Here is a 19,779-nt window from a genome sequence, read left to right on the forward strand (position 1 = left end):
ATGCAAAAGAAAAACATAGGTGTATGTATCGAAAAGTTAGGTTAGAAAGGTATTTGGAATTTGATGTACTGTACAACTCGCTGTGATGGTAAATAGGTTAAAAAAATTACCTATGTGTAAAAAAAAAAAAAAAAAAATGAACCGGAATAGTGGGAACAAGTGAACAATACAAGTTTTCCTATGAAGTAGTGGTTGTTCTCTTGTAGTCGTTTTTTTTTCTTTCTTGGTTTGTTTTCTCAGGGAGGGGCCTGCCACGTGGGTTGTCAGTCAATTATGAGTGGCTGCCTTCGGCTCAGGTCATGATCCCAGGATCCTGGGATCGAGTCCATCTTCAGTCTCTCTGCTCAGCAGAGAGCCTGCTTGTAACTCTCCCTTTGCCTGAAGCTCTGCCTACTTGTGCTCTCTCTGTCAAATAAATAAATAAATAAAATCTTTTTAAAAAACTGGAAGGGCTTCTCAGTCACTCTTTCCTACTATCCCCATTTGTACATAAGGAAAGGCAGTGCAAACCTGGAGGGAGGATCCAAGAATAAAAATGAAAGAAAGAAAGAGAGAAAGAAAGAAAGAAAGAAAATGAAAAAGAAAGAAAATGAAAGGAGAACTGGATGAGAGACTAGAACCAGAGCTTCACCAAAGTATAGCCTTCCAGGAAGTAGAAAATGGGATGTTTGCTTCCAGCTTGGAGAGTATTGGAGCTTGGGTAAAAGAAACAAGCAAAATCCCAATGATTACGAGGCTCTGGAGGAATGGGGTGGGGTACCCAGGTGACCAGTAGGTTACAAACACTGATTCTACCCATTTTCATTAGAAAGAAAAAAAAATACCCTGCAGTTCATCCTCTTCATGCCCCTCCCTCCTGAAAAGAGAGTACAAAGCAGTGACTCTCGAGGTACATAAAAATGAGTGAGACATAAACCAACAATCACAAATGTTTCAGAAAAATCAAGCCACGGAATAAAAGAACAGCTTTAATATGTTTTATCCTTTCTTTCAAGAGAGAATATGCACCTAAGGGGGGGAAAAAGTGTTAGACATTAACATCAATGTAATTAAATTAATCATATGGATAAGCCAGAATATCTTATCATGAAATGAGAGCAGGCAGTTATAAAAATAATTAACCGATATCTTGGAAATACAAATAGCAACAGAAGTAAAAAGAAACCTTTCAAAGAGATGGGTTGAATAGCAGAATGAGCACTGCTTAAAACCAAACCAGAGAGATGGAATATCAAGCTAAGGAATTCTCTAAGAAGGCAACCCAAGGAAGTAAAAGAAAAAACCTCTGAGTGACAGGTAAGGAATTACAGAAGACAGACCTAAAAGTTCCAGTAGAAGTCTACAGACATCCCATCGGTTTGTTATCCTTCCTGCTTATCTTCTCAGCCAAAAGTAAAGCACCTTAGCGCCGTTGGACATTTTCCCAGTTATTGTTGGCTTCTGGCTCAGAGGCTCAAGTGCTGGTTTGGGCCCCAGTTTTCCCCCAGGATTCCCCTACCAGCACCTGTGACTTTTTCAGACAGCCTCCTCAGGAAGCCCAGGACAACCAGCAGCTTCAGCGCTACCCAGTCCCTAGCACTGTGCCTCCTAAGCTAACACTTCGTTACACTCTACCCGTCGAGAGCCGGTCCGAGGCGACGCCCCAGGACTCCAATGAGTCCAGCTGCCAGATGCCAATCCAGCGATGAGAAAGCTCCTGAGCTCCAGAAAGCCACATGGGGACGCTGAGCCCCAAGACCCCTGCATCATGGTCCCGCCCCTCCACGCAGACCCCGCCCCTTTATCAGCCAGGCTCTGTTGGAGTGCGGGGCCTTGTGGGAGTTGTGGTCCCCGCAGGGCCTCCAGCCTCCTGCGGGAAGGTGGGGCTGGCAGCTGGAAGAACCCGGGAACCACAGCTGCGAAGGACGAAGGACGCCTCTGCCTCCCTGGGAACTCAGGCTCTATGGCGGCCAATTAGGCAGGACCACGTGAGTCTCCAAAACAAAGAGCAGGAGCAGGCTGGGCGCCTTCCCCTAGGCCCGCCGCCCTCCTGTCCTCCCACCCTCTCGCACTCCCTCACTCCCATGAGCCCCCTCTCAGGTTTGGGACTTGATGAGGGAGCAGGAGGCTGACTGAGGAAAAAGCAAAAGCTGGCACCTTGCACCCCCTCTCCACCCGCTCCCCTCTGTAATATGTGTAACATTCCTCAGGCACCCCTGACCGCCATAAACGAGAAACAAAGAGTTAACTTGCAGAGCTCACAATCCTGCAAGACAGGCATCTCCCAACTATCTTGATGTTAATGGCTTGGTAAAAGACAACTCCTCTTTAGCATATGAAAACTCCCTTGAAACCTCCCTTACCCTCACCTTCCCCCAACCACAGATTTCTTAACCTGCAGCTCTTCCTGCCCACAGGTGCTGTCCCCATGCCTCAATAAACCACCCTTTTGCAGCAAATATGTCTCAAGAATTCTTTCTTGGTCATCAGCGCCGGACCTCAGCCCACTGAACCTCGACATTAAAGAAATACAAATTAAAATCATAATGAGACATGCTTACATATTTATTAGAATGGCTAAAATTATAAAGGCTAATTGTACTTGGTCTGAGCTAGATTGAGAAGCAACAAAAAATCTAAACTGTTGTTGGCATATATCATGATACAACCACTTTGGAAAATAGTTTGAAATTTTTTTTAAATGACTACTAATATCACCTACATTATTTTAAAGCCTGTTTAAGGCTTCTGAAATACATAGGTTTTGTAAACACTTATTAAGCATCTTGTATATATCAAACACTTTAAAAATCTCTGCTTTAAAAACAAAACAAAACAAAAAAACTCTACCTCAATGGAACTTTGAGTCTGAAAAAGATACAGGCAATATACAAGGCAACAGATAGAATAATTACATATTTGATTATATACTCCGAGGATGTCACATTAAATTGATATGAAAATGATGAGAAGGATCTGGATTTCTTGTCAAAATTTTTTGCCTTAAAAAGAAATTGATATTTAGGGAAAGTTGTTACTGAAAGAGGTCCTGTGTCAACCAAAAATGTTAAACCATGATCTGACTAAATTTTCCAGTTGTGATCATTGCTTTGTTTAGCTGTCTTATATTAAGACTGAATTTAGTAATTCAGTCTCAAATTTCAGTAAGTCTTTTTTTAATGATTTTATTTATTTATTAGAGAGCGAGAGGGAGGGGCAGAGGGAGAGGAAGAACCAGACTCCTTGCTGAGCAGGCAGCTGATGCAGGACTGGATCCTAGTACCCTGGCATCATGGCCTAAGCTGAAGGAAGACACTTAACCAACTGAGCCACCCAGGCACTCTAGACTGTAAACTTCTTAAAGGTAAAAACGTTTATTCTTCTAGTAGTTCCACAGACATTTCTAACATCCATAAGAAAGCATGTACTGATGTAAAATGCCAGCAAATCCAATTATTTAGAAAAGAAAGAAAGAAAGAAAAGATATATCTGGATAAAGAGAAAAACAGAAAATCTAATAATACATTGAATTATTAGAGCAAAGAGTGGAGGAAGAGAAAATAAATATGAAATAGAGATTTCCACTAAAAGAAAAAAATTGAATAAGGCAGGAGATTTAGAAAATTATTATGACAGACTTGAGAAAAAAATAAAATGGGAATTTTTAGAAAATAGCAATGAATGAAAAGGTAAATTGCTCCTACCTCTATAATATTAGCTGTTTGTTGTTGTTGTTGTTGCTAATTTACCTATTTAAGCTAATAAACAAAGAAAGGTTTCATTTAGGGATAAGGTTTCTATATATATATATATATATATATATATATATATATATATATATTTTGCATTTAGGGATAAGATATATATATATATATATATATATATATATATATATATATATACATATATTAATTTTCATTGTTATAAAATGTGTCACAGGGCGCCTGGGTGGCTCAGTGGGTTAGGCCGCTGCCTTTGGCTCGGGTCATGATCTCAGGGTCCTGGGATCGAGTCCCGCGTCGGGCTCTCTGCTCGGCGGGGAGCCTGCTTCCTCCTCTCTCTCTCTCTGCCTGCCTCTCTGCCTGCTTGTGATCTCTCTCTGTCAAATGAATAAATAAAATCTTTTAAAAAAAATATGTGTCACAGAAAGTGTTTAAACTTTAAGATACAGATGCAACATGTAACGAACTACGTTGTTTGAACGTCCAATTTGTAAATGCTATTAGAGGAAACTTGGTGGAAATGTCCTTATGTGGTTGTGTTTCTGGAACTAAGTATATTTATTAATAAGGAATAGTTTAAAATTATGAAATGACCAGGAGTGGACAATTTTCCTAATCCTATCAGCTCTTTGCAGCTCTTTTATTAGCCCCCTTCAGGAATATCAGTTTTATTTATCTAATTAAATTTTATATTAATGTGCTTTTGACTTTTGGCCTTTCTCTTCCTTCTGTTCTTTTTTTCCCCCTAAATTACATGTTTCTGTTTAACAGCTACTATCAATTTTTTGATATGAATTCTCAGCATCAATTTACTAACTCCAGAGATGAAGCAGCATCAATATTTAGAAGCGAAGAATACAAAGCCTTGGGCATCTGGATGGCTCAGTCAGTTAAGCATCTGCCTTTGACTCAGGTGGTGATCCCAGGGTCGTGGGATGGAACCCCAGGTTGAACTTTCTGCTCAGCTGGGAGCCTACTTCTCCCTCTCCCTCTGCCTGCAGCTCCCTTTGCTTGCGTTCTCCCTCTTTTTGTCAACTAAATAAAATAAAATAAAATAATGTAAATAATACAATTATTTATTTATTAAAATGCATTTATTACACAATACATAATGTACTGCATAATTATAATAATGATTAAATAATTTATTAAATATTTATATTAAATATATCGATTTAATTAAATAAATATTTTTTAGAATTTAAAATATTTCAAATTTAGATTGTTAAATATTAAATCATTAAATTAATAAATATCTAAACATAATTAAATAAAATAATTTATTTATTAAAATGAATAAAATAATGTTGTCATTATCTGAGCATGTATTTTTAAATAGTCTAAAAAAACCATCTAATACAGTCTAAATACATTGAGTTCAGATATTTATACAAGTTAACCCAGACACTCAACCCACAGACAGTTTCAAAACATTTGTTTTTATCTACTACTCAAAATACGATTGTAATGTATTTATTTATAACTTTGACATAGCAAGGAAACTTGGAGGAAAAGGAGACATTTGCTTTTAATATTTGAAAATTATTTTGTTGATTTAAAAACAATAAAAACCTTAACACATGAGCATTTCTTCTTAAAAAACACTGTGAAGTTTCTGAGTCACATTCTATTAAAAGTGCTGATAAAATGGCCTCAGTTACTCATTTAAATTATCAGCTGAATGGGTAACAAATGAAGTAGAGAGCTTTTTAATTATTTATGAATGTATTGCTTGTGGATGGAGTGCCACATAGAGTTACCTCTCTTTTTGGCTTTGTTTTGTGAGCAGCAGTGGAATCTATGAATGAGATTAAACATAAGGACATTCACAGAAATTCTTAATGAACTTCTGGGGAAGGGCAATAAGTGCAAGGAAAAACTGCAGCAAGACTAATTACAAATTTCAAGTGGTCATCGCTTAATTATAGAAGCTTTTAAGTTCAAGTAATATATCTTTTTTATGAGCCTATCATATTGTATTAATTACCACAAACTGCACTCTTGAACACTTATCTTTTCACATATTTCTTATTCTTAGTACTTAAAATTACCCTTATGATTGATCAGTAAATGGATTTTACTGACAATGCATTTATTTACATAAATAAATAATGCTGTTTATATATATAAAAACAATTGAATATGTGTATGTGTTCAATGAAATTTTTTTTCAAATTAACATCTTAATTCTACCACATAGGTTACAAATAGATATAGACTTTATAGATTCATCAAATATTTTATTCTCAAATTTATATCTCCTTTGTGAAGTAAATGAAACTGTATATTTTAAATATAATCCTATCACATGTAACAGTTACTAGTGCATCCCAGGACATACATAGGTCAGGTCCTACTCAAGGCATCACGGATAACTGGATTTAACTTTCTATCCTGGGAGTCTTCTGTATATTTCTGTGGCTTTTATACTACAATCAGGAGGAAGAATTCTTTTGCTAAAAGCTTCCAAATCACTATGTGAGTAGATTATTTGTAGACTAGTGATATAATATTATAGTTTAATATGTAAAGCATGATAAAATAAAATGCTATTGCCATATTTAATTTGTTCAGTAAAGCATTCATTTAGTTATCAAGCATTCATTTGCTTTTTTTTAAGATTTTATTTATTTATTTGACAGACAGAGAGCACAAGTAGACAGAGAGGCAGGCAGAGAGAAAGGAAGGGAAGCAGGGTCCCTGCTGAGCAGAGAGCCTGATGTGGGGCTCTATCCCAGGACTCTGGGATCATGACCTGAGCAGAAGGCAGAGGCTTTAACGCACTGAGCCACCCAAGAGCCCCAAGCATTCATTTTCTTTATACAGAAGAGATAGAACAATATTATATAGTAGAAAATACAGTAAATAATCTAGAAACCTTGATCATTTTGTTTTGGCAATTTTAGAACATAAAATTAGCTAAAGCTCAAGTGCAAGTTATATTTGTATCATAGGAGGAAAAGTTAATTAAAAGTTTGTTTATTACCATAGTTTAACACTTCAACAAAATGATAACGAGTCAAAAATTAATGAATATATGAAGTATACAATAAAAACAATAATCTTGAGTGTACGTGACTCACTGTAGGTATTGATAGGCTAGAAATCAAAGGGAAAGTATCTATAGGGTTTGTTCAGTTCCATGCTCATCAGATTAATAGGCTTTCTCATATTGCTTCCTTCACCACATTAATTTGTCTAATGAAGTTTTCAAGAGTAAAAGACAGTGATAGGTTCATGGCTGGAGAGAAGGTACAGAATCTAAGATAGTTCAGCAGTGCTTATTATTTAAGAGAAAGACAGCATGGGAGGTGAGGGGTGGAAGTAAAGGGATAAGAAGAGAGAATCTTAAGCAACCTCCTTGCCCAGCACAGAGCCTATAGGGGCTTCGTCTCATCGCCCTGAGATAACAACCTGAGCTGAAATCAAGAGTCAGATGCTTATCTAATTGAGTCACCCAAGTGCACCATTTTTTTTTCCTGTATCTTTATTTTCATCTCTTTCTGTAACTGAGTTTCCCTTCAAAATCAGGACTTGCATACACAATCTAAATAATTATTTTGGGATTTGATCACGTGGAAGAGGAGAGAATGAGAAGAGCTAAGTGGTCCAGGAGAAACATATATGAGTTCAGACTGAGTGGATTATGATTGTGGACAACTGAGCATCAATCCTAATGCACAGAATACATCTCAGAATTATTTTCCTGAAACAAGAAAGAATCTGTTTAACCCACTGGCTTCTGCATCCTATCCACAGTGGTTAAAATTCATCCCAGAAGTAATTAATGTCCCTGACTTTTCTATTACTGGGCATGAGAGAGGAGCTGAGTGGGCTTGGTCAGTGTCCCACCTAATGAAAGGCAGAGCAGATTCAGGCAAAAAAAAAAAAAAAATTATTAGTTCTTTCCAAATTAGATTTAATGGGATTCTATTTTTCATTCATGAATTCATTTTACATTTTATATTTTATCGATTTTTCTAAGCTTTGGCCAATATTCACTGCATTTTTGAATAGCTTTTATCTATTATTGTAAATCATTTTTCTGCTACATTTGTTTAGTCATGGTTATCCATTTCTTCTTCCAAGTTTTTCAGATATGTGATATCAATTTCCAAATAAATTATTTAAAATGTTTATTTTTTATACTAAACTTCTATGAAAAACATTGATATATGTATTATGGCATATTGTTCCCCTTTCAACTTATTTTTTAAAATGTGAATGTGCCTTGGCAAATATATATTGTTTCTTTTTATGTTTATGTAGATTCTTCATAATTTTCCCAAGTTCATTGGCTTATGGTTTCTATTTTTTAAATAATTTTCCTACTGCCAATTAATAGATTTTTTTCCATTACCTTGTCTAAGTTGCTATTGCCATTATAAGTAAAAAGCATCTGGAAATCTATATCCCTGTCCAGTTTCCTCAAATCACTCATTATTTTCAGGATCTAGTTGGATTTTCTTACAGGTTCCAGGTGGACAAGCTTTTGAACTGGTGCTAATTATTATTTCTGTTTCTGGCTTCCTGCATTTACCAGCTTAGGGATCATTTTTAACAATTATGATGAAATGAGGCATCCTATTCTTATTCTCAACTTCATTAATAATGATATTAGTGTAACATGTCCTACAAGATAATAATAGATACATGTAAAATAATTTCATTGACCAAAAAAGTGGTGGAAAATGTAAATAAAACACAGTGGCAACCAACTAGTCATTTCAAGTTGAGCTATTTTTTTCCCCCTTTATCTCCCTGTCTCTTTAATTTCCTGTAGCACATTCCTACAAAGTATTTTAAGGTGTTTTATATGCACATACATAGAGATCATCATGGAGTCTAAATCTAATAATTCCTTGTCAGTTTTAAATATTTTAAGTATTGTTCATTCCTATGTCAGTTGTCTATTAACTTTTTCTCCACACTGCACTTAATTGCAAGGAAATATTTAATTTTAATATAAATTAATTAATCACTTTAATAAATATTTTTACCTTATGGATTAATCTTTGATGCTTATTTCTTAATTTTTTTTAACTTTTAAAATTTTATTTATTGAGAGAGAGAGAGTGAGAGAGAGAGAGAGAACAAGCGCAAGCAGGGGAAGCTGCAGAGGGAGAGGGAAAAGAAGAAGCAGGTTCCCCACCAAGCAGGGAGTCAAGCTCAGTCTCAGGGCCTTGGGATCATGATCTGAGGTGAAGGCAGAGGCTTAGCTGACTGAGCCACTGAGTCTAATTGTTATCTTTGATATTTAAGGAAATACTTTATCATCTCTAATTGATCCCCTATGTCACAAATACAGTTTTCTCTATGGTGCTATTAATTTTATTGTCTTCAAATTAGACTCTTTTTCTAGAAGCATTTTTAATCAGTCTCTTAGGTCTATAATTTAGTTTTTATACATTTCATTTAGTATTTTATTTTATCTTCATCATTTCTGAGTATTCCTGACCAGTACTCATTGGTCAAATCTTTCTTATTAATCTATTCCAAAAATTTGTTTGTTTCTATAAGATTTTGTTATTACTGCTGTCGTTCTTAGGTTTTGCCTTTATATTCTTTTTGTTTTGTTTTGTTGTTTTATGCTTTGGTGTTTTTGTTGTATTGTTTTCTCTTTCTTTTGAATTAATACAATCAAAGCTTTAGATTTCCTTCATACCTTTAATTATTGTCACTTATTTTCACAAATGATATTACCATAGTACAGTGATTCTAAATATTTCTGAATTAGCTGTATTATTTCTTTTTAGGTATAAAGTTAACTTCCAGTTACATGGACTTAATATTTTGGTCATTCTATTCTAGTTTTATTGCCTTATCATTGGAAAATATAGCCTGATACTGAACTCTAGGTAATGATGTGGGAGAGCTAGGTTCTTGTCTCTTGGAGTCAAAGAAGGAATCTCGTGGGCAATGGAGAGTGAGTAAGTGACAGAAGTTTATCAAGTGAATATTCTTTTTGCACCACACCCAGTGCTCCATGCAAGCAGTTCCCTCTATAATACCCACCACCTGGTACCCCAACCTCCCAACCCCCCGCCCCTTCAAAACCCTCAGATTGTTTTTCTGAGTCCATAGTCTCTCATGGTTCAGCTCCCCTTCCAATTTCCCCCACCTCCCTTCTCTTCTCTAACTCCCCATGTCCATGAAAAATTAACTTAAAAGCATTCATCCACCAGAGTACCCAAAGGGCTCCCATATAAACTATCTGTCGTTACATTATGTCCCGATGTGGAGCTCGATCCCAGGATCCTGAGATCCTGAAGGCAGAGGCTTTATCCCACTGAGCCACCAGCCCCAATGTATTCTCTTCAGTACCAGAATCTGTAACCAATTGACAGATGAAAAAGGAGGCAGTCAAGTGAAAAACAATAGGTCTTAGACCTGCAAGAAATTCGAATTAGATGAATTCAGCTACTCAGGCACTGTTTTACATTTTCAGATCTCTGCAGAATAGGGGTTAACCTTTTCACAGCATGTAAAAGAGAAGACTATAACACATAATATGTGTAAGCATGTAAATATCAAAATATATCCCATTAGCTGCTAAGACACACAGGGCCTATTTTTTCTCTCAAATTCATGAATATGTAGGAGCAATAAGTGAGAAGTGAATGTATACTCTTCTCTTCGAAGTCTTTTAGAAATCTAAAATATGACTTTCTATGGTTTGTGTCTCCATATTCCTTTATTGCCAGTTTGAACAAATCCACATGCTTTGATTCAAAGGTAATAAATTCCTCTTATTTGGAAAAATGATGTTTATTTTTGTTCTCTCACCCTTCGCAGGTGGTTTCATTTTAGCACACTTCAGAGTTATAATTTAATGCTTATTAAAACATTTATTATGATCTACATAGATGAATGAAACTTTTGTTTTATTAAATTATTTGACAAAAAATCTGTTATTTTTAAAAATGTATTTCCTTTGAAGGGTTATTTTAGAGCATTCAGAGAGGATCTAGGAGTGTGGTATTATGCAGTTTTTAAGTAGGTATGAAATGGTTATTTATATGATTGTTTCTTTAAGGCTTATGTATATTGTCCATTATATGCTATAAAATATTTTGAAAGTAAATTTAAGGTATGTTTTACATAGTTTATTTTTTGGAAAAAATTATTGAAATGACTTATGAAATTCAGTATACTCTCAACATTTATTTATTCTGAAATTTACCAATTGTCTATTGAACCTATTATATGGCAGATATTACTTCAGACTACCCTGGTAAATGAAATGCTTGGCTTTGTAGAACTTTTATTTTAATGGGTGAGATGATTAAAAGCTATAAACCTTAATAAAAATTGCATAGTGCATTCAAAACTAATGAGTACAAGGGGGAAAAAGAAAAATTCGATCAGGGTGAGAAAAATCAAGGTTGCTAGGCAGGGGATGGGGAGTTAAAATTTTTAATAGGAAGATCAGGGTAGTTACAATGAAGCTGACAATTGAACAAAGGTATGGAAAGGTGATGAATTTGCCCAGAACTATCAGCAATAAGGTCACTCCAGACAAAGAAATTGGCTATCTTGAAGGCCATAAGGTTGGATCGTGCCTGGCATCTGAGGAATAGCAAGGAGGCCACTGTGAGTAACTGAAGAGTAGCAGAGAAAGAGGTCACAGAGGTTAAATGAGTGGCTAGATCATGTAAAAGCTTAGAAGTCATTGTAAAACTCTGGCTTTTATATTTGGAAACTTACTGTGTGATAGAATTTCTGCTAATAACGGAGAGTTCAAATGTCCATAAAATTTCAAGGATTCTTATTCTAGTAATACAGAATAAAGAAAAAGAGTTCATATTTTCACATGGTGTAACAAATGCTCGGAGATCCAAGTGGAGGAAGCTATGGGAGCACAGAAGAAGGCACTAAAATCACACCAATATATTTGATGACTGTGACTATATATAAATTTGTATTTTCTAGATTTTTTATAGTCATGGAATCACGCAGCATATACTATTCATTGCCTGGCTTTTCTTTGAGAAAAGCATCATTACATTGAGAATCTCCAATTGTAAATAGTTCATTTTGATGTTGAATAGTAATCTCTTTAATGAGTAGATCATAATTTGTCTTTGCTCTATTGATGGACATTGATGAACATTTCCACTGTTTTCAATTCTTAAAAATAAAGCTGCTATGAAATTCATATACAAGTCCTTGTATGAACATAGGGTTTGTTTCTCTTGGTTAAATGCCTAGAAGTAAAATGGCTATTTGTGTAACTCCAACATATTTTGCATTTCAAAAAATTTTCAAACTATTTTCCAAAGTGGTGGTATCATGATATATGCCAACAACAGTTTAGATTTTTTGTTGCTTCTCAATCTAACTCAGACCAAGCACAATTAGCCTTTATAATTTTAGCCATTCTAATAGATATGTAAGCATGTCTCATTATGATTTTAATTTGTATTTCTTTAATGTCTAAATGTTGAGAAATTTGTCATGTGCTTATAAGCCATCTATATCCTTTTGGTGACATGTCTCTTCAATAATGTTCTTCACATGTAAAATTGGATACTCTGTTTGGTTATTAGTAAGGTTTTTTATTTTTATTCATTTTTTAATAATCATAGTAGATGTCCATTATCAGATATATAATTTGCAAATCCCTTCTCCATCTTTACGGTTTCTCAATGGAGCTTTGATAGCTGTGTCTTTCAAGAAATATGCTACTTCTTTCCTGGTACACAGAGGTATGACTAGAACATTATCAATGTTGACCTTTGCAAAGAAAATCATGGCTTAAGATATATGTAGTCTGCAGTTCTTGGGAGTGTTCACCATCCTTGCCTCTAACTCATCTCTCACTGCCCACACATTCAGATATAGGGGAATATTGATTGACAAAATATTAATTGCCAAATAACACTAGTTGGAGAATAAGAAAAATGCAGGCACCTAATTATATAATATTACTTAAATAAAATATGTTTTTATAAGTGCTATTGGAAGTAAATTCCTCAATACTTTAATCACACAGAATGATGGAATCCTAGATTTTTTTTTCTTGTATTTACTAAGAAAATGATCATGCCTCAAGTATATTAAAATGGAATAGGGAAAATTAAAATTTGTTTTAAGTTGATTTGCATGTGTTGTGCATATGTGAGAGAGAAAGTGAGAGAGAAAGAGAAAGAGAGAAAAAGAGAAAGGGAAAGACAGAGAGGTGGCTGCAGTGAATTGATGAGTTGCAGGATAGATTTTAAAGATTTGTCTTTTGCTTTCTACATTTCCTTTTCCTTAGGTTCAAGAGAACAATCAGTAATATCTCAGATGACTGCTGGTAACATCAGCAGAAAGAGTGAGAGGTTCCCAGAAAATTAAAGATGAGATATAGTTTTCCTGACATAAGAAAAGTCATTTTTTGTCCCCAGCTATTTTCAATGATCTATACCCCACCTGTGTACTTGCCCAAGCACACTTCTTCCAAAACTCCCTGGGAGGTTCTTACAAAGAAATGCAAAAACCTCACTAGTTAAGGATTTTGAGGGAACAAGGCAATGGGAAAACTCACAGTCACCACCAGACCAGGAAATAGCCTAAGCTATTGAGACAATAAATCAGTGGTAAAACTCCTAGTGCTATTTCAAAAGTAATCAAGGCCTTGCATTCCTTGTCCCAGAAAATGAGCCCAAGACCCCATCTAGTTTATAGCTGCTCTTGAAGCCTGCAGAGTCCCTTTCCCTTGTCCAACAGTTACCTCTGCTTTATTCTAACGTTGAAGTTTCTGCCCTCGGTGGAATACAAGCTTCATTCAGGTGAACATGCAATACATATTGCACAAATACATATGTGGATGTGCATGCATCCACAACCTTATGACCAACCATACATGGGATAATAAAACTCTCCCTTCTGAGTATTCATCTTAAATACTAAATAAAAATGTCTCTCCTGTTCAAACAGTCAAGGCTTTGGAACTTATTCCCTGTGATCTCCTTGTATGTTGTAAACAAAGATTCCTTTGTTTGACAACTCCACCTGTTTCTGTGATTCACCAAAGACTGACCTCAGTTAGTTCCGTTACTGTAATGGCTTTCACTACTCTGATTCTACCTCTGCAAGTCTCCAAATTTAACTATTTTTTTCTCCCAATTCCGCATGTTCTTGGCTTTAAACTGCAACTCTGAAGAGATGATTTGCTTGTTTAAAAAAAAAATCAAGAAAAGGGAGTAGTAGTCAACATTGTTACTTTGAACTTCCTGCCCTAAGGGGCTCTCCTGTTGTTTCTCTTTGACTTCCTGGACTGAAACGACAGAAATTTGGCAATGCATCACTCCCCAATCCAGATTACTGACAGAACAGTTTAGACTCTTAGAAAAATATTAGTTTAAAAGATCACATAGTTAAATACTTAAGCATGTAGTGTAATATAGTGGTTTACAAGAAATATATTTTGGTCATCTGAATATTTGGTTTTCAACCATGGCTACTGACTCACAGCTCCTAAAACTCTTGGGATTTCCTGTGATAAGGGTGAGACAGGTGTGTTTTGTTATGTTAATGAAGTGACCTTCAGACCTCACTCAAGGCAAGGGCTGTTTGCCTGAAGGACCAACCACTTGGTGAAAGCCTTCATAACTTTTTGCCCAACATGCCTCCCCTTCCTCCCAATTCAGGATTATCTGGGGAGGGAAGAGGAGCTGGAGATTAGATCAGCAAATGACAATGATTTAGTCAGTCATGACTATGTCATGAAGCCTCCACAGAAAACCTGAAAGGACTGGGTTCAGAAAGCTTTTAGTTTGTTAAATGTATGAAAAGGCAGGAAGAGTGGCAGTCTTACAGAAGGTAATAGAAACTCTGTGCCCATTCTCCATACCTTGCCCTGTGCACTTCTTTATCTATCTATTGATTTAAATCTTCTATTATATCTTTTAATAAGCTGGCAAACATAAAGTAAGTATTTTTCTGAGTTTTTTGAGTCCCTGTAGCAAATTAAAAGAACGTAAGAAGTAGGCCACTGGGACTTCCAACCTGTAGTTGCTCCGTCACAAGCACAGGTAATAACCTGGGGCCTACAGTGAGACTGGCATCTGAGATGGGGTTGGAGATAGTCTTGGAGGACTGATCCCTTAACTGATGAAATCTTAGGCTATGTTCAGGTAGATAGTGTCAGAATTTAGTCGAATTCTTGGAGATCCTGCTGTTGTCTGAAAATTATTTGGCATTGTTGGTATGATGTCCTAAAACCCAAAAAGATATAGCTACCTCAAAATAAGAATAAGGTTGACAGCTTATATATACTAAGTGAGTATATCAGGGATTTAAAATATACCCAATAAATAATGTAAGGAAATAAGGAAAGATTTTGAAATAAAAACAAGAATAAGAACCTAGTGGTACTACTAGATTAAATATATGTAATCTAGTTGAATTAAGAATACAATGGATAGAATACGTAATGGATTCAATAGAGATAAGAAGTCACTTAAGGATATAGTCATCTGGATACCAGCAAAGCATTAAAATTATCAATATAAAAGAGGTGTAAGATGTAGGTGATGTGTGTGGAACAAAAGCTAGAGAAAAAATTAGATTTCCTTACTACTCATAGCCTGTTGACAAGTCCTTGAAGTTCCTCTGGGGACTCAGATGCTTCCATGTGGACACAACCACTCAGGGCAAAAAGCATTCTTAGTCCACCCCCCCAGGATACTGAAAATCTACTTTCACATGTAAAAATTACTTTGGAAACTTCTTTATCTCTACTCCCCACCCCTGCCCTCAAGATATACATTGGCAATCATCTCCCAAGCATATACCCACTGATACACATCAGAAGAGTCTCTTCCCTGAGTTTTTACTAAATAGTAATAAATGACCTTTCCCTAACAATAGCTAGCCCCCTCAAGGTCCTGGAAACCTTGTTTATAAACTACCTTGGAGGCTTGTGCTATCCCTAACCTCCTCCCAAATTGAAAGTATATAATCAGCCACTCTTCATGACCCTCTCTCTCTACTCCAAATAAATAAATAAATATTTTTTAAATAAAATAAAATAAATGACTTTTTTTAAATGAAAGAAGAAAACGGAAAGAAATATTTGAATATTAATGAACATCTATTTCTCAATCATAAAATAGTCAAGACACTGGATTAAAACTTACATACAAGAAAAGAAAGAAAATATTCATAACTATAGTTGAATCTATGAATCCGAAACTAGGGCATACATACCAAAGACAAAAAAAAATAAAAATCATAAGTGTTAGAGAGAAAAAAAATAATTCATTAATAAAGAAACAAGAATCAGACTGACAGAAATTTTTTAAATAACATCAGATATAAAAAAGAATGAAGTAATAGCTTTATTATCTTGAAAAAAATAATCACAAATGTAAACATTTAGATCCTTATAAAATGTCATTGGATTAGGAAGGCATAATAAAAAAAAATATTTTCAGGAATACAGACCACAGATAATTTGCCTTAATTTGTGTAGGCAGCACTTAAATACTAATATTATTTTAACAGTTAAAATGTACTCTATGACCTATGGGGTGGGGGAAAAGAGGATGACCAAGTCATCTTGAAATAATTCAGTTTTATGAAAAAAGTAAAAAGATCGAAAAAAGACTTGAAGAAAAGAGAGATAAAACATATGCATAATAAAAATAAATAAATAAATAAACAACTGGAGTGCCTGGGTGACATAGTCGGTTCAAGTGTCTGTCTTCAGCTCAGGTGATGATCCCAGGGTCCTGGTATTGAGCCCTGCATCAGGCTCCCTGCTCAGTGGAGAGTCTGCTTCTCCCTCCCATTGAGAAAAAAATTTGACTTATTTATTTGAGAGAGATAATCTTTAAATTTTACTTATTTATTTGAGAGAGAGTGAGAAAAGGAAAACATGCACACAGCAGGGGGATTAAGAGAGGGAGAGGAAGAAGCACCCCACTGAGCAGGGAACCCCCTGCGGGGCTCTATCCCAGGACCCGGGTATTATGACCTGAGCTATAGTTAGACACTTAACTGACTGAGCCACTCAGGTACCCCAATAAATACAATCTTTAAAAATAATAATAATAATAATAATAAATAATATTTCAGATAGTATGATTTTTTTAAATGTAAACTTGGTATAAAAATAGGATGACATACTTGTCTAATTATAGCAAAAGACTTTGATAAGTTTAGATACAGTAGTACATAAAAAATTTAACTTCTTTCATTAACTGATAATTTAATTAGATTAAATTAAGAGACATTAAAATTTACAGAATCTAATAGTCCTGATTTATTAATAAATGTAGCAATCCTGACCCCAAAACTATAGTCTTCAGTAACTATATAAGCATAAGTTGAACATTTACACAAACAGGCCATTATTTAGGCCAGAAGTATATGCCAATAAATTCCTAGAGTTAAATATCAGGCTATATTTTCCAAGAATAAGGCAATATAATTAGAAAACAATGACCAAAATATTAAATTCATATAATTGGAAGTTAACTTCATACCTAAAAAGAAATAATACAGCTAATTCAGAAAATTTTAGAATTACAGTACTTGGTAATATCAACTCTCAAAATGAGTAATGGACATGTGGGGCTAAGGAAGAAGAGATCCATAGGGAACTTTGTGAACAGGCTCTCAGAAATCCCCAAAATGTGGTGTGGCAAAACCAGAGTAAAGAGATAAATTGGACCACCCTACCCCAGGGAAGAGCACCCTGATCTAGGCATGTGGGATGGAGGACCACCCTGCTCTAGGTGTATGGGGTGGGTCATGTGGGGTGGGTGTCTCTATGATAAACACCTGTAACCAAAAAAGAATAATCAGACCCTAAAAAGGAGGTAAGCCATTGCAGCAGTTATTGATAGAGATGTTAAAAGGATTAAAGTTGCCTGGTTACCTTTTTGTAAAAAATAAACCCTGAAGGCACTCATTGTTAACTGTGTGGGGATCCCTCTTAGTTGTGAGAGCTTTTTCTATATATTCACTTGGTAAACTTCTGTCACTTACTCACTCTCCATTGCCCACGAGATTCCTTCTTTGACTCCAAGAGACAAGAACCTAGCTCTCCCACATCATTACCTAGAGTTCAGTATCAGGCTATATTTTCCAATGATAAGGCAATAAAACTAGAATAGAATGACCAAAATATTAAGTCCATGTAACTGGAAGTTAACTTTATACCTAAAAAGAAATAATACAGCTAATTCAGAAATATTTAGAATCACTGTACTATGGTAATATCATTTGTGAAAATAAGTGACAATAATTAAAGGTATGAAGGAAATCTAAAGCTTTGATTGTATTAATTCAAAAGAAAGAGAAAACAATACAACAAAAACACCAAAGCATAAAACAACAAAACAAAACAAAAAGAATATAAAGGCAAAACCTAAGAACGACAGCAGTAATAACAAAATCTTATAGAAACAAACAAATTTTTGGAATAGATTAATAAGAAAGATTTGACCAATGAGTACTGGTCAGGAATACTCAGAAATGATGAAGATAAAATAAAATACTAAATGAAATGTATAAAAACTAAATTATAGACCTAAGAGACTGATTAAAAATGCTTCTAGAAAAAGAGTCTAATTTGAAGACAATAAAATTAATAGCACCATAGAGAAAACTGTATTTGTGACATAGGGGATCAATTAGAGATGATAAAGTATTTCCTTAAATATCAAAGATAACAATTAGACTCAGTGGCTCAGTCAGCTAAGCCTCTGCCTTCACCTCAGATCATGATCCCAAGGCCCTGAGACTGAGCTTGACTCCCTGCTTGGTGGGGAACCTGCTTCTTCTTTTCCCTCTCCCTCTGCAGCTTCCCCTGCTTGCGCTTGTTCTCTCTCTCTCTCTCACTCTCTCTCTCTCAATAAATAAAATTTTAAAAGTTAAAAAAAATTAAGAAATAAGCATCAAAGATTAATCCATAAGGTAAAAATATTTATTAAAGTGATTAATTAATTTATATTAAAATTAAATATTTCCTTGCAATTAAGTGCAGTGTGGAGCAAAAGTTAATAGACAACTGACATAGGAATGAACAATACTTAAAATATTTAAAACTGACAAGGAATTATTAGATTTAGACTCCATGATGATCTCTATGTATGTGCATATAAAACACCTTAAAATACTTTGTAGGAATGTGCTACAGGAAATTAAAGAGACAGGGAGATAAAGGGGGAAAAAAATAGCTCAACTTGAAATGACTAGTTGGTTGCCACTGTGTTTTATTTACATTTTCCACCACTTTTTTGGTCAATGAAATTATTTTACATGTATCTATTATTATCTTGTAGGACATGTTACACTAATATCATTATTAATGAAGTTGAGAATAAGAATAGGATGCCTCATTTCATCATAATTGTTAAAAATGATCCCTAAGCTGGTAAATGCAGGAAGCCAGAAACAGAAATAATAATTAGCACCAGTTCAAAAGCTTGTCCACCTGGAACCTGTAAGAAAATCCAACTAGATCCTGAAAATAATGAGTGATTTGAGGAAACTGGACAGGGATATAGATTTCCAGATGCTTTTTACTTATAATGGCAATAGCAACTTAGACAAGGTAATGGAAAAAAATCTATTAATTGGCAGTAGGAAAATTATTTAAAAAATAGAAACCATAAGCCAATGAACTTGGGAAAATTATGAAGAATCTACATAAACATAAAAAGAAACAATATATATTTGCCAAGGCACATTCACATTTTAAAAAATAAGTTGAAAGGGGAACAATATGCCATAATACATATATCAATGTTTTTCATAGAAGTTTAGTATAAAAAATAAACATTTTAAATAATTTATTTGGAAATTGATATCACATATCTGAAAAACTTGGAAGAAGAAATGGATAACCATGACTAAACAAATGTAGCAGAAAAATGATTTACAATAATAGATAAAAGCTATTCAAAAATGCAGTGAATATTGGCCAAAGCTTAGAAAAATCGATAAAATATAAAATGTAAAATGAATTCATGAATGAAAAATAGAATCCCATTAAATCTAATTTGGAAAGAACTAATAATTTTTTTTTTTTTTTTTGCCTGAATCTGCTCTGCCTTTCATTAGGTGGGACACTGACCAAGCC

The sequence above is a fragment of the Mustela lutreola genome, chromosome 17, assembly GCF_030435805.1.
Source record: "Mustela lutreola isolate mMusLut2 chromosome 17, mMusLut2.pri, whole genome shotgun sequence".
NCBI classification, from domain to species: domain Eukaryota; kingdom Metazoa; phylum Chordata; class Mammalia; order Carnivora; family Mustelidae; genus Mustela; species Mustela lutreola.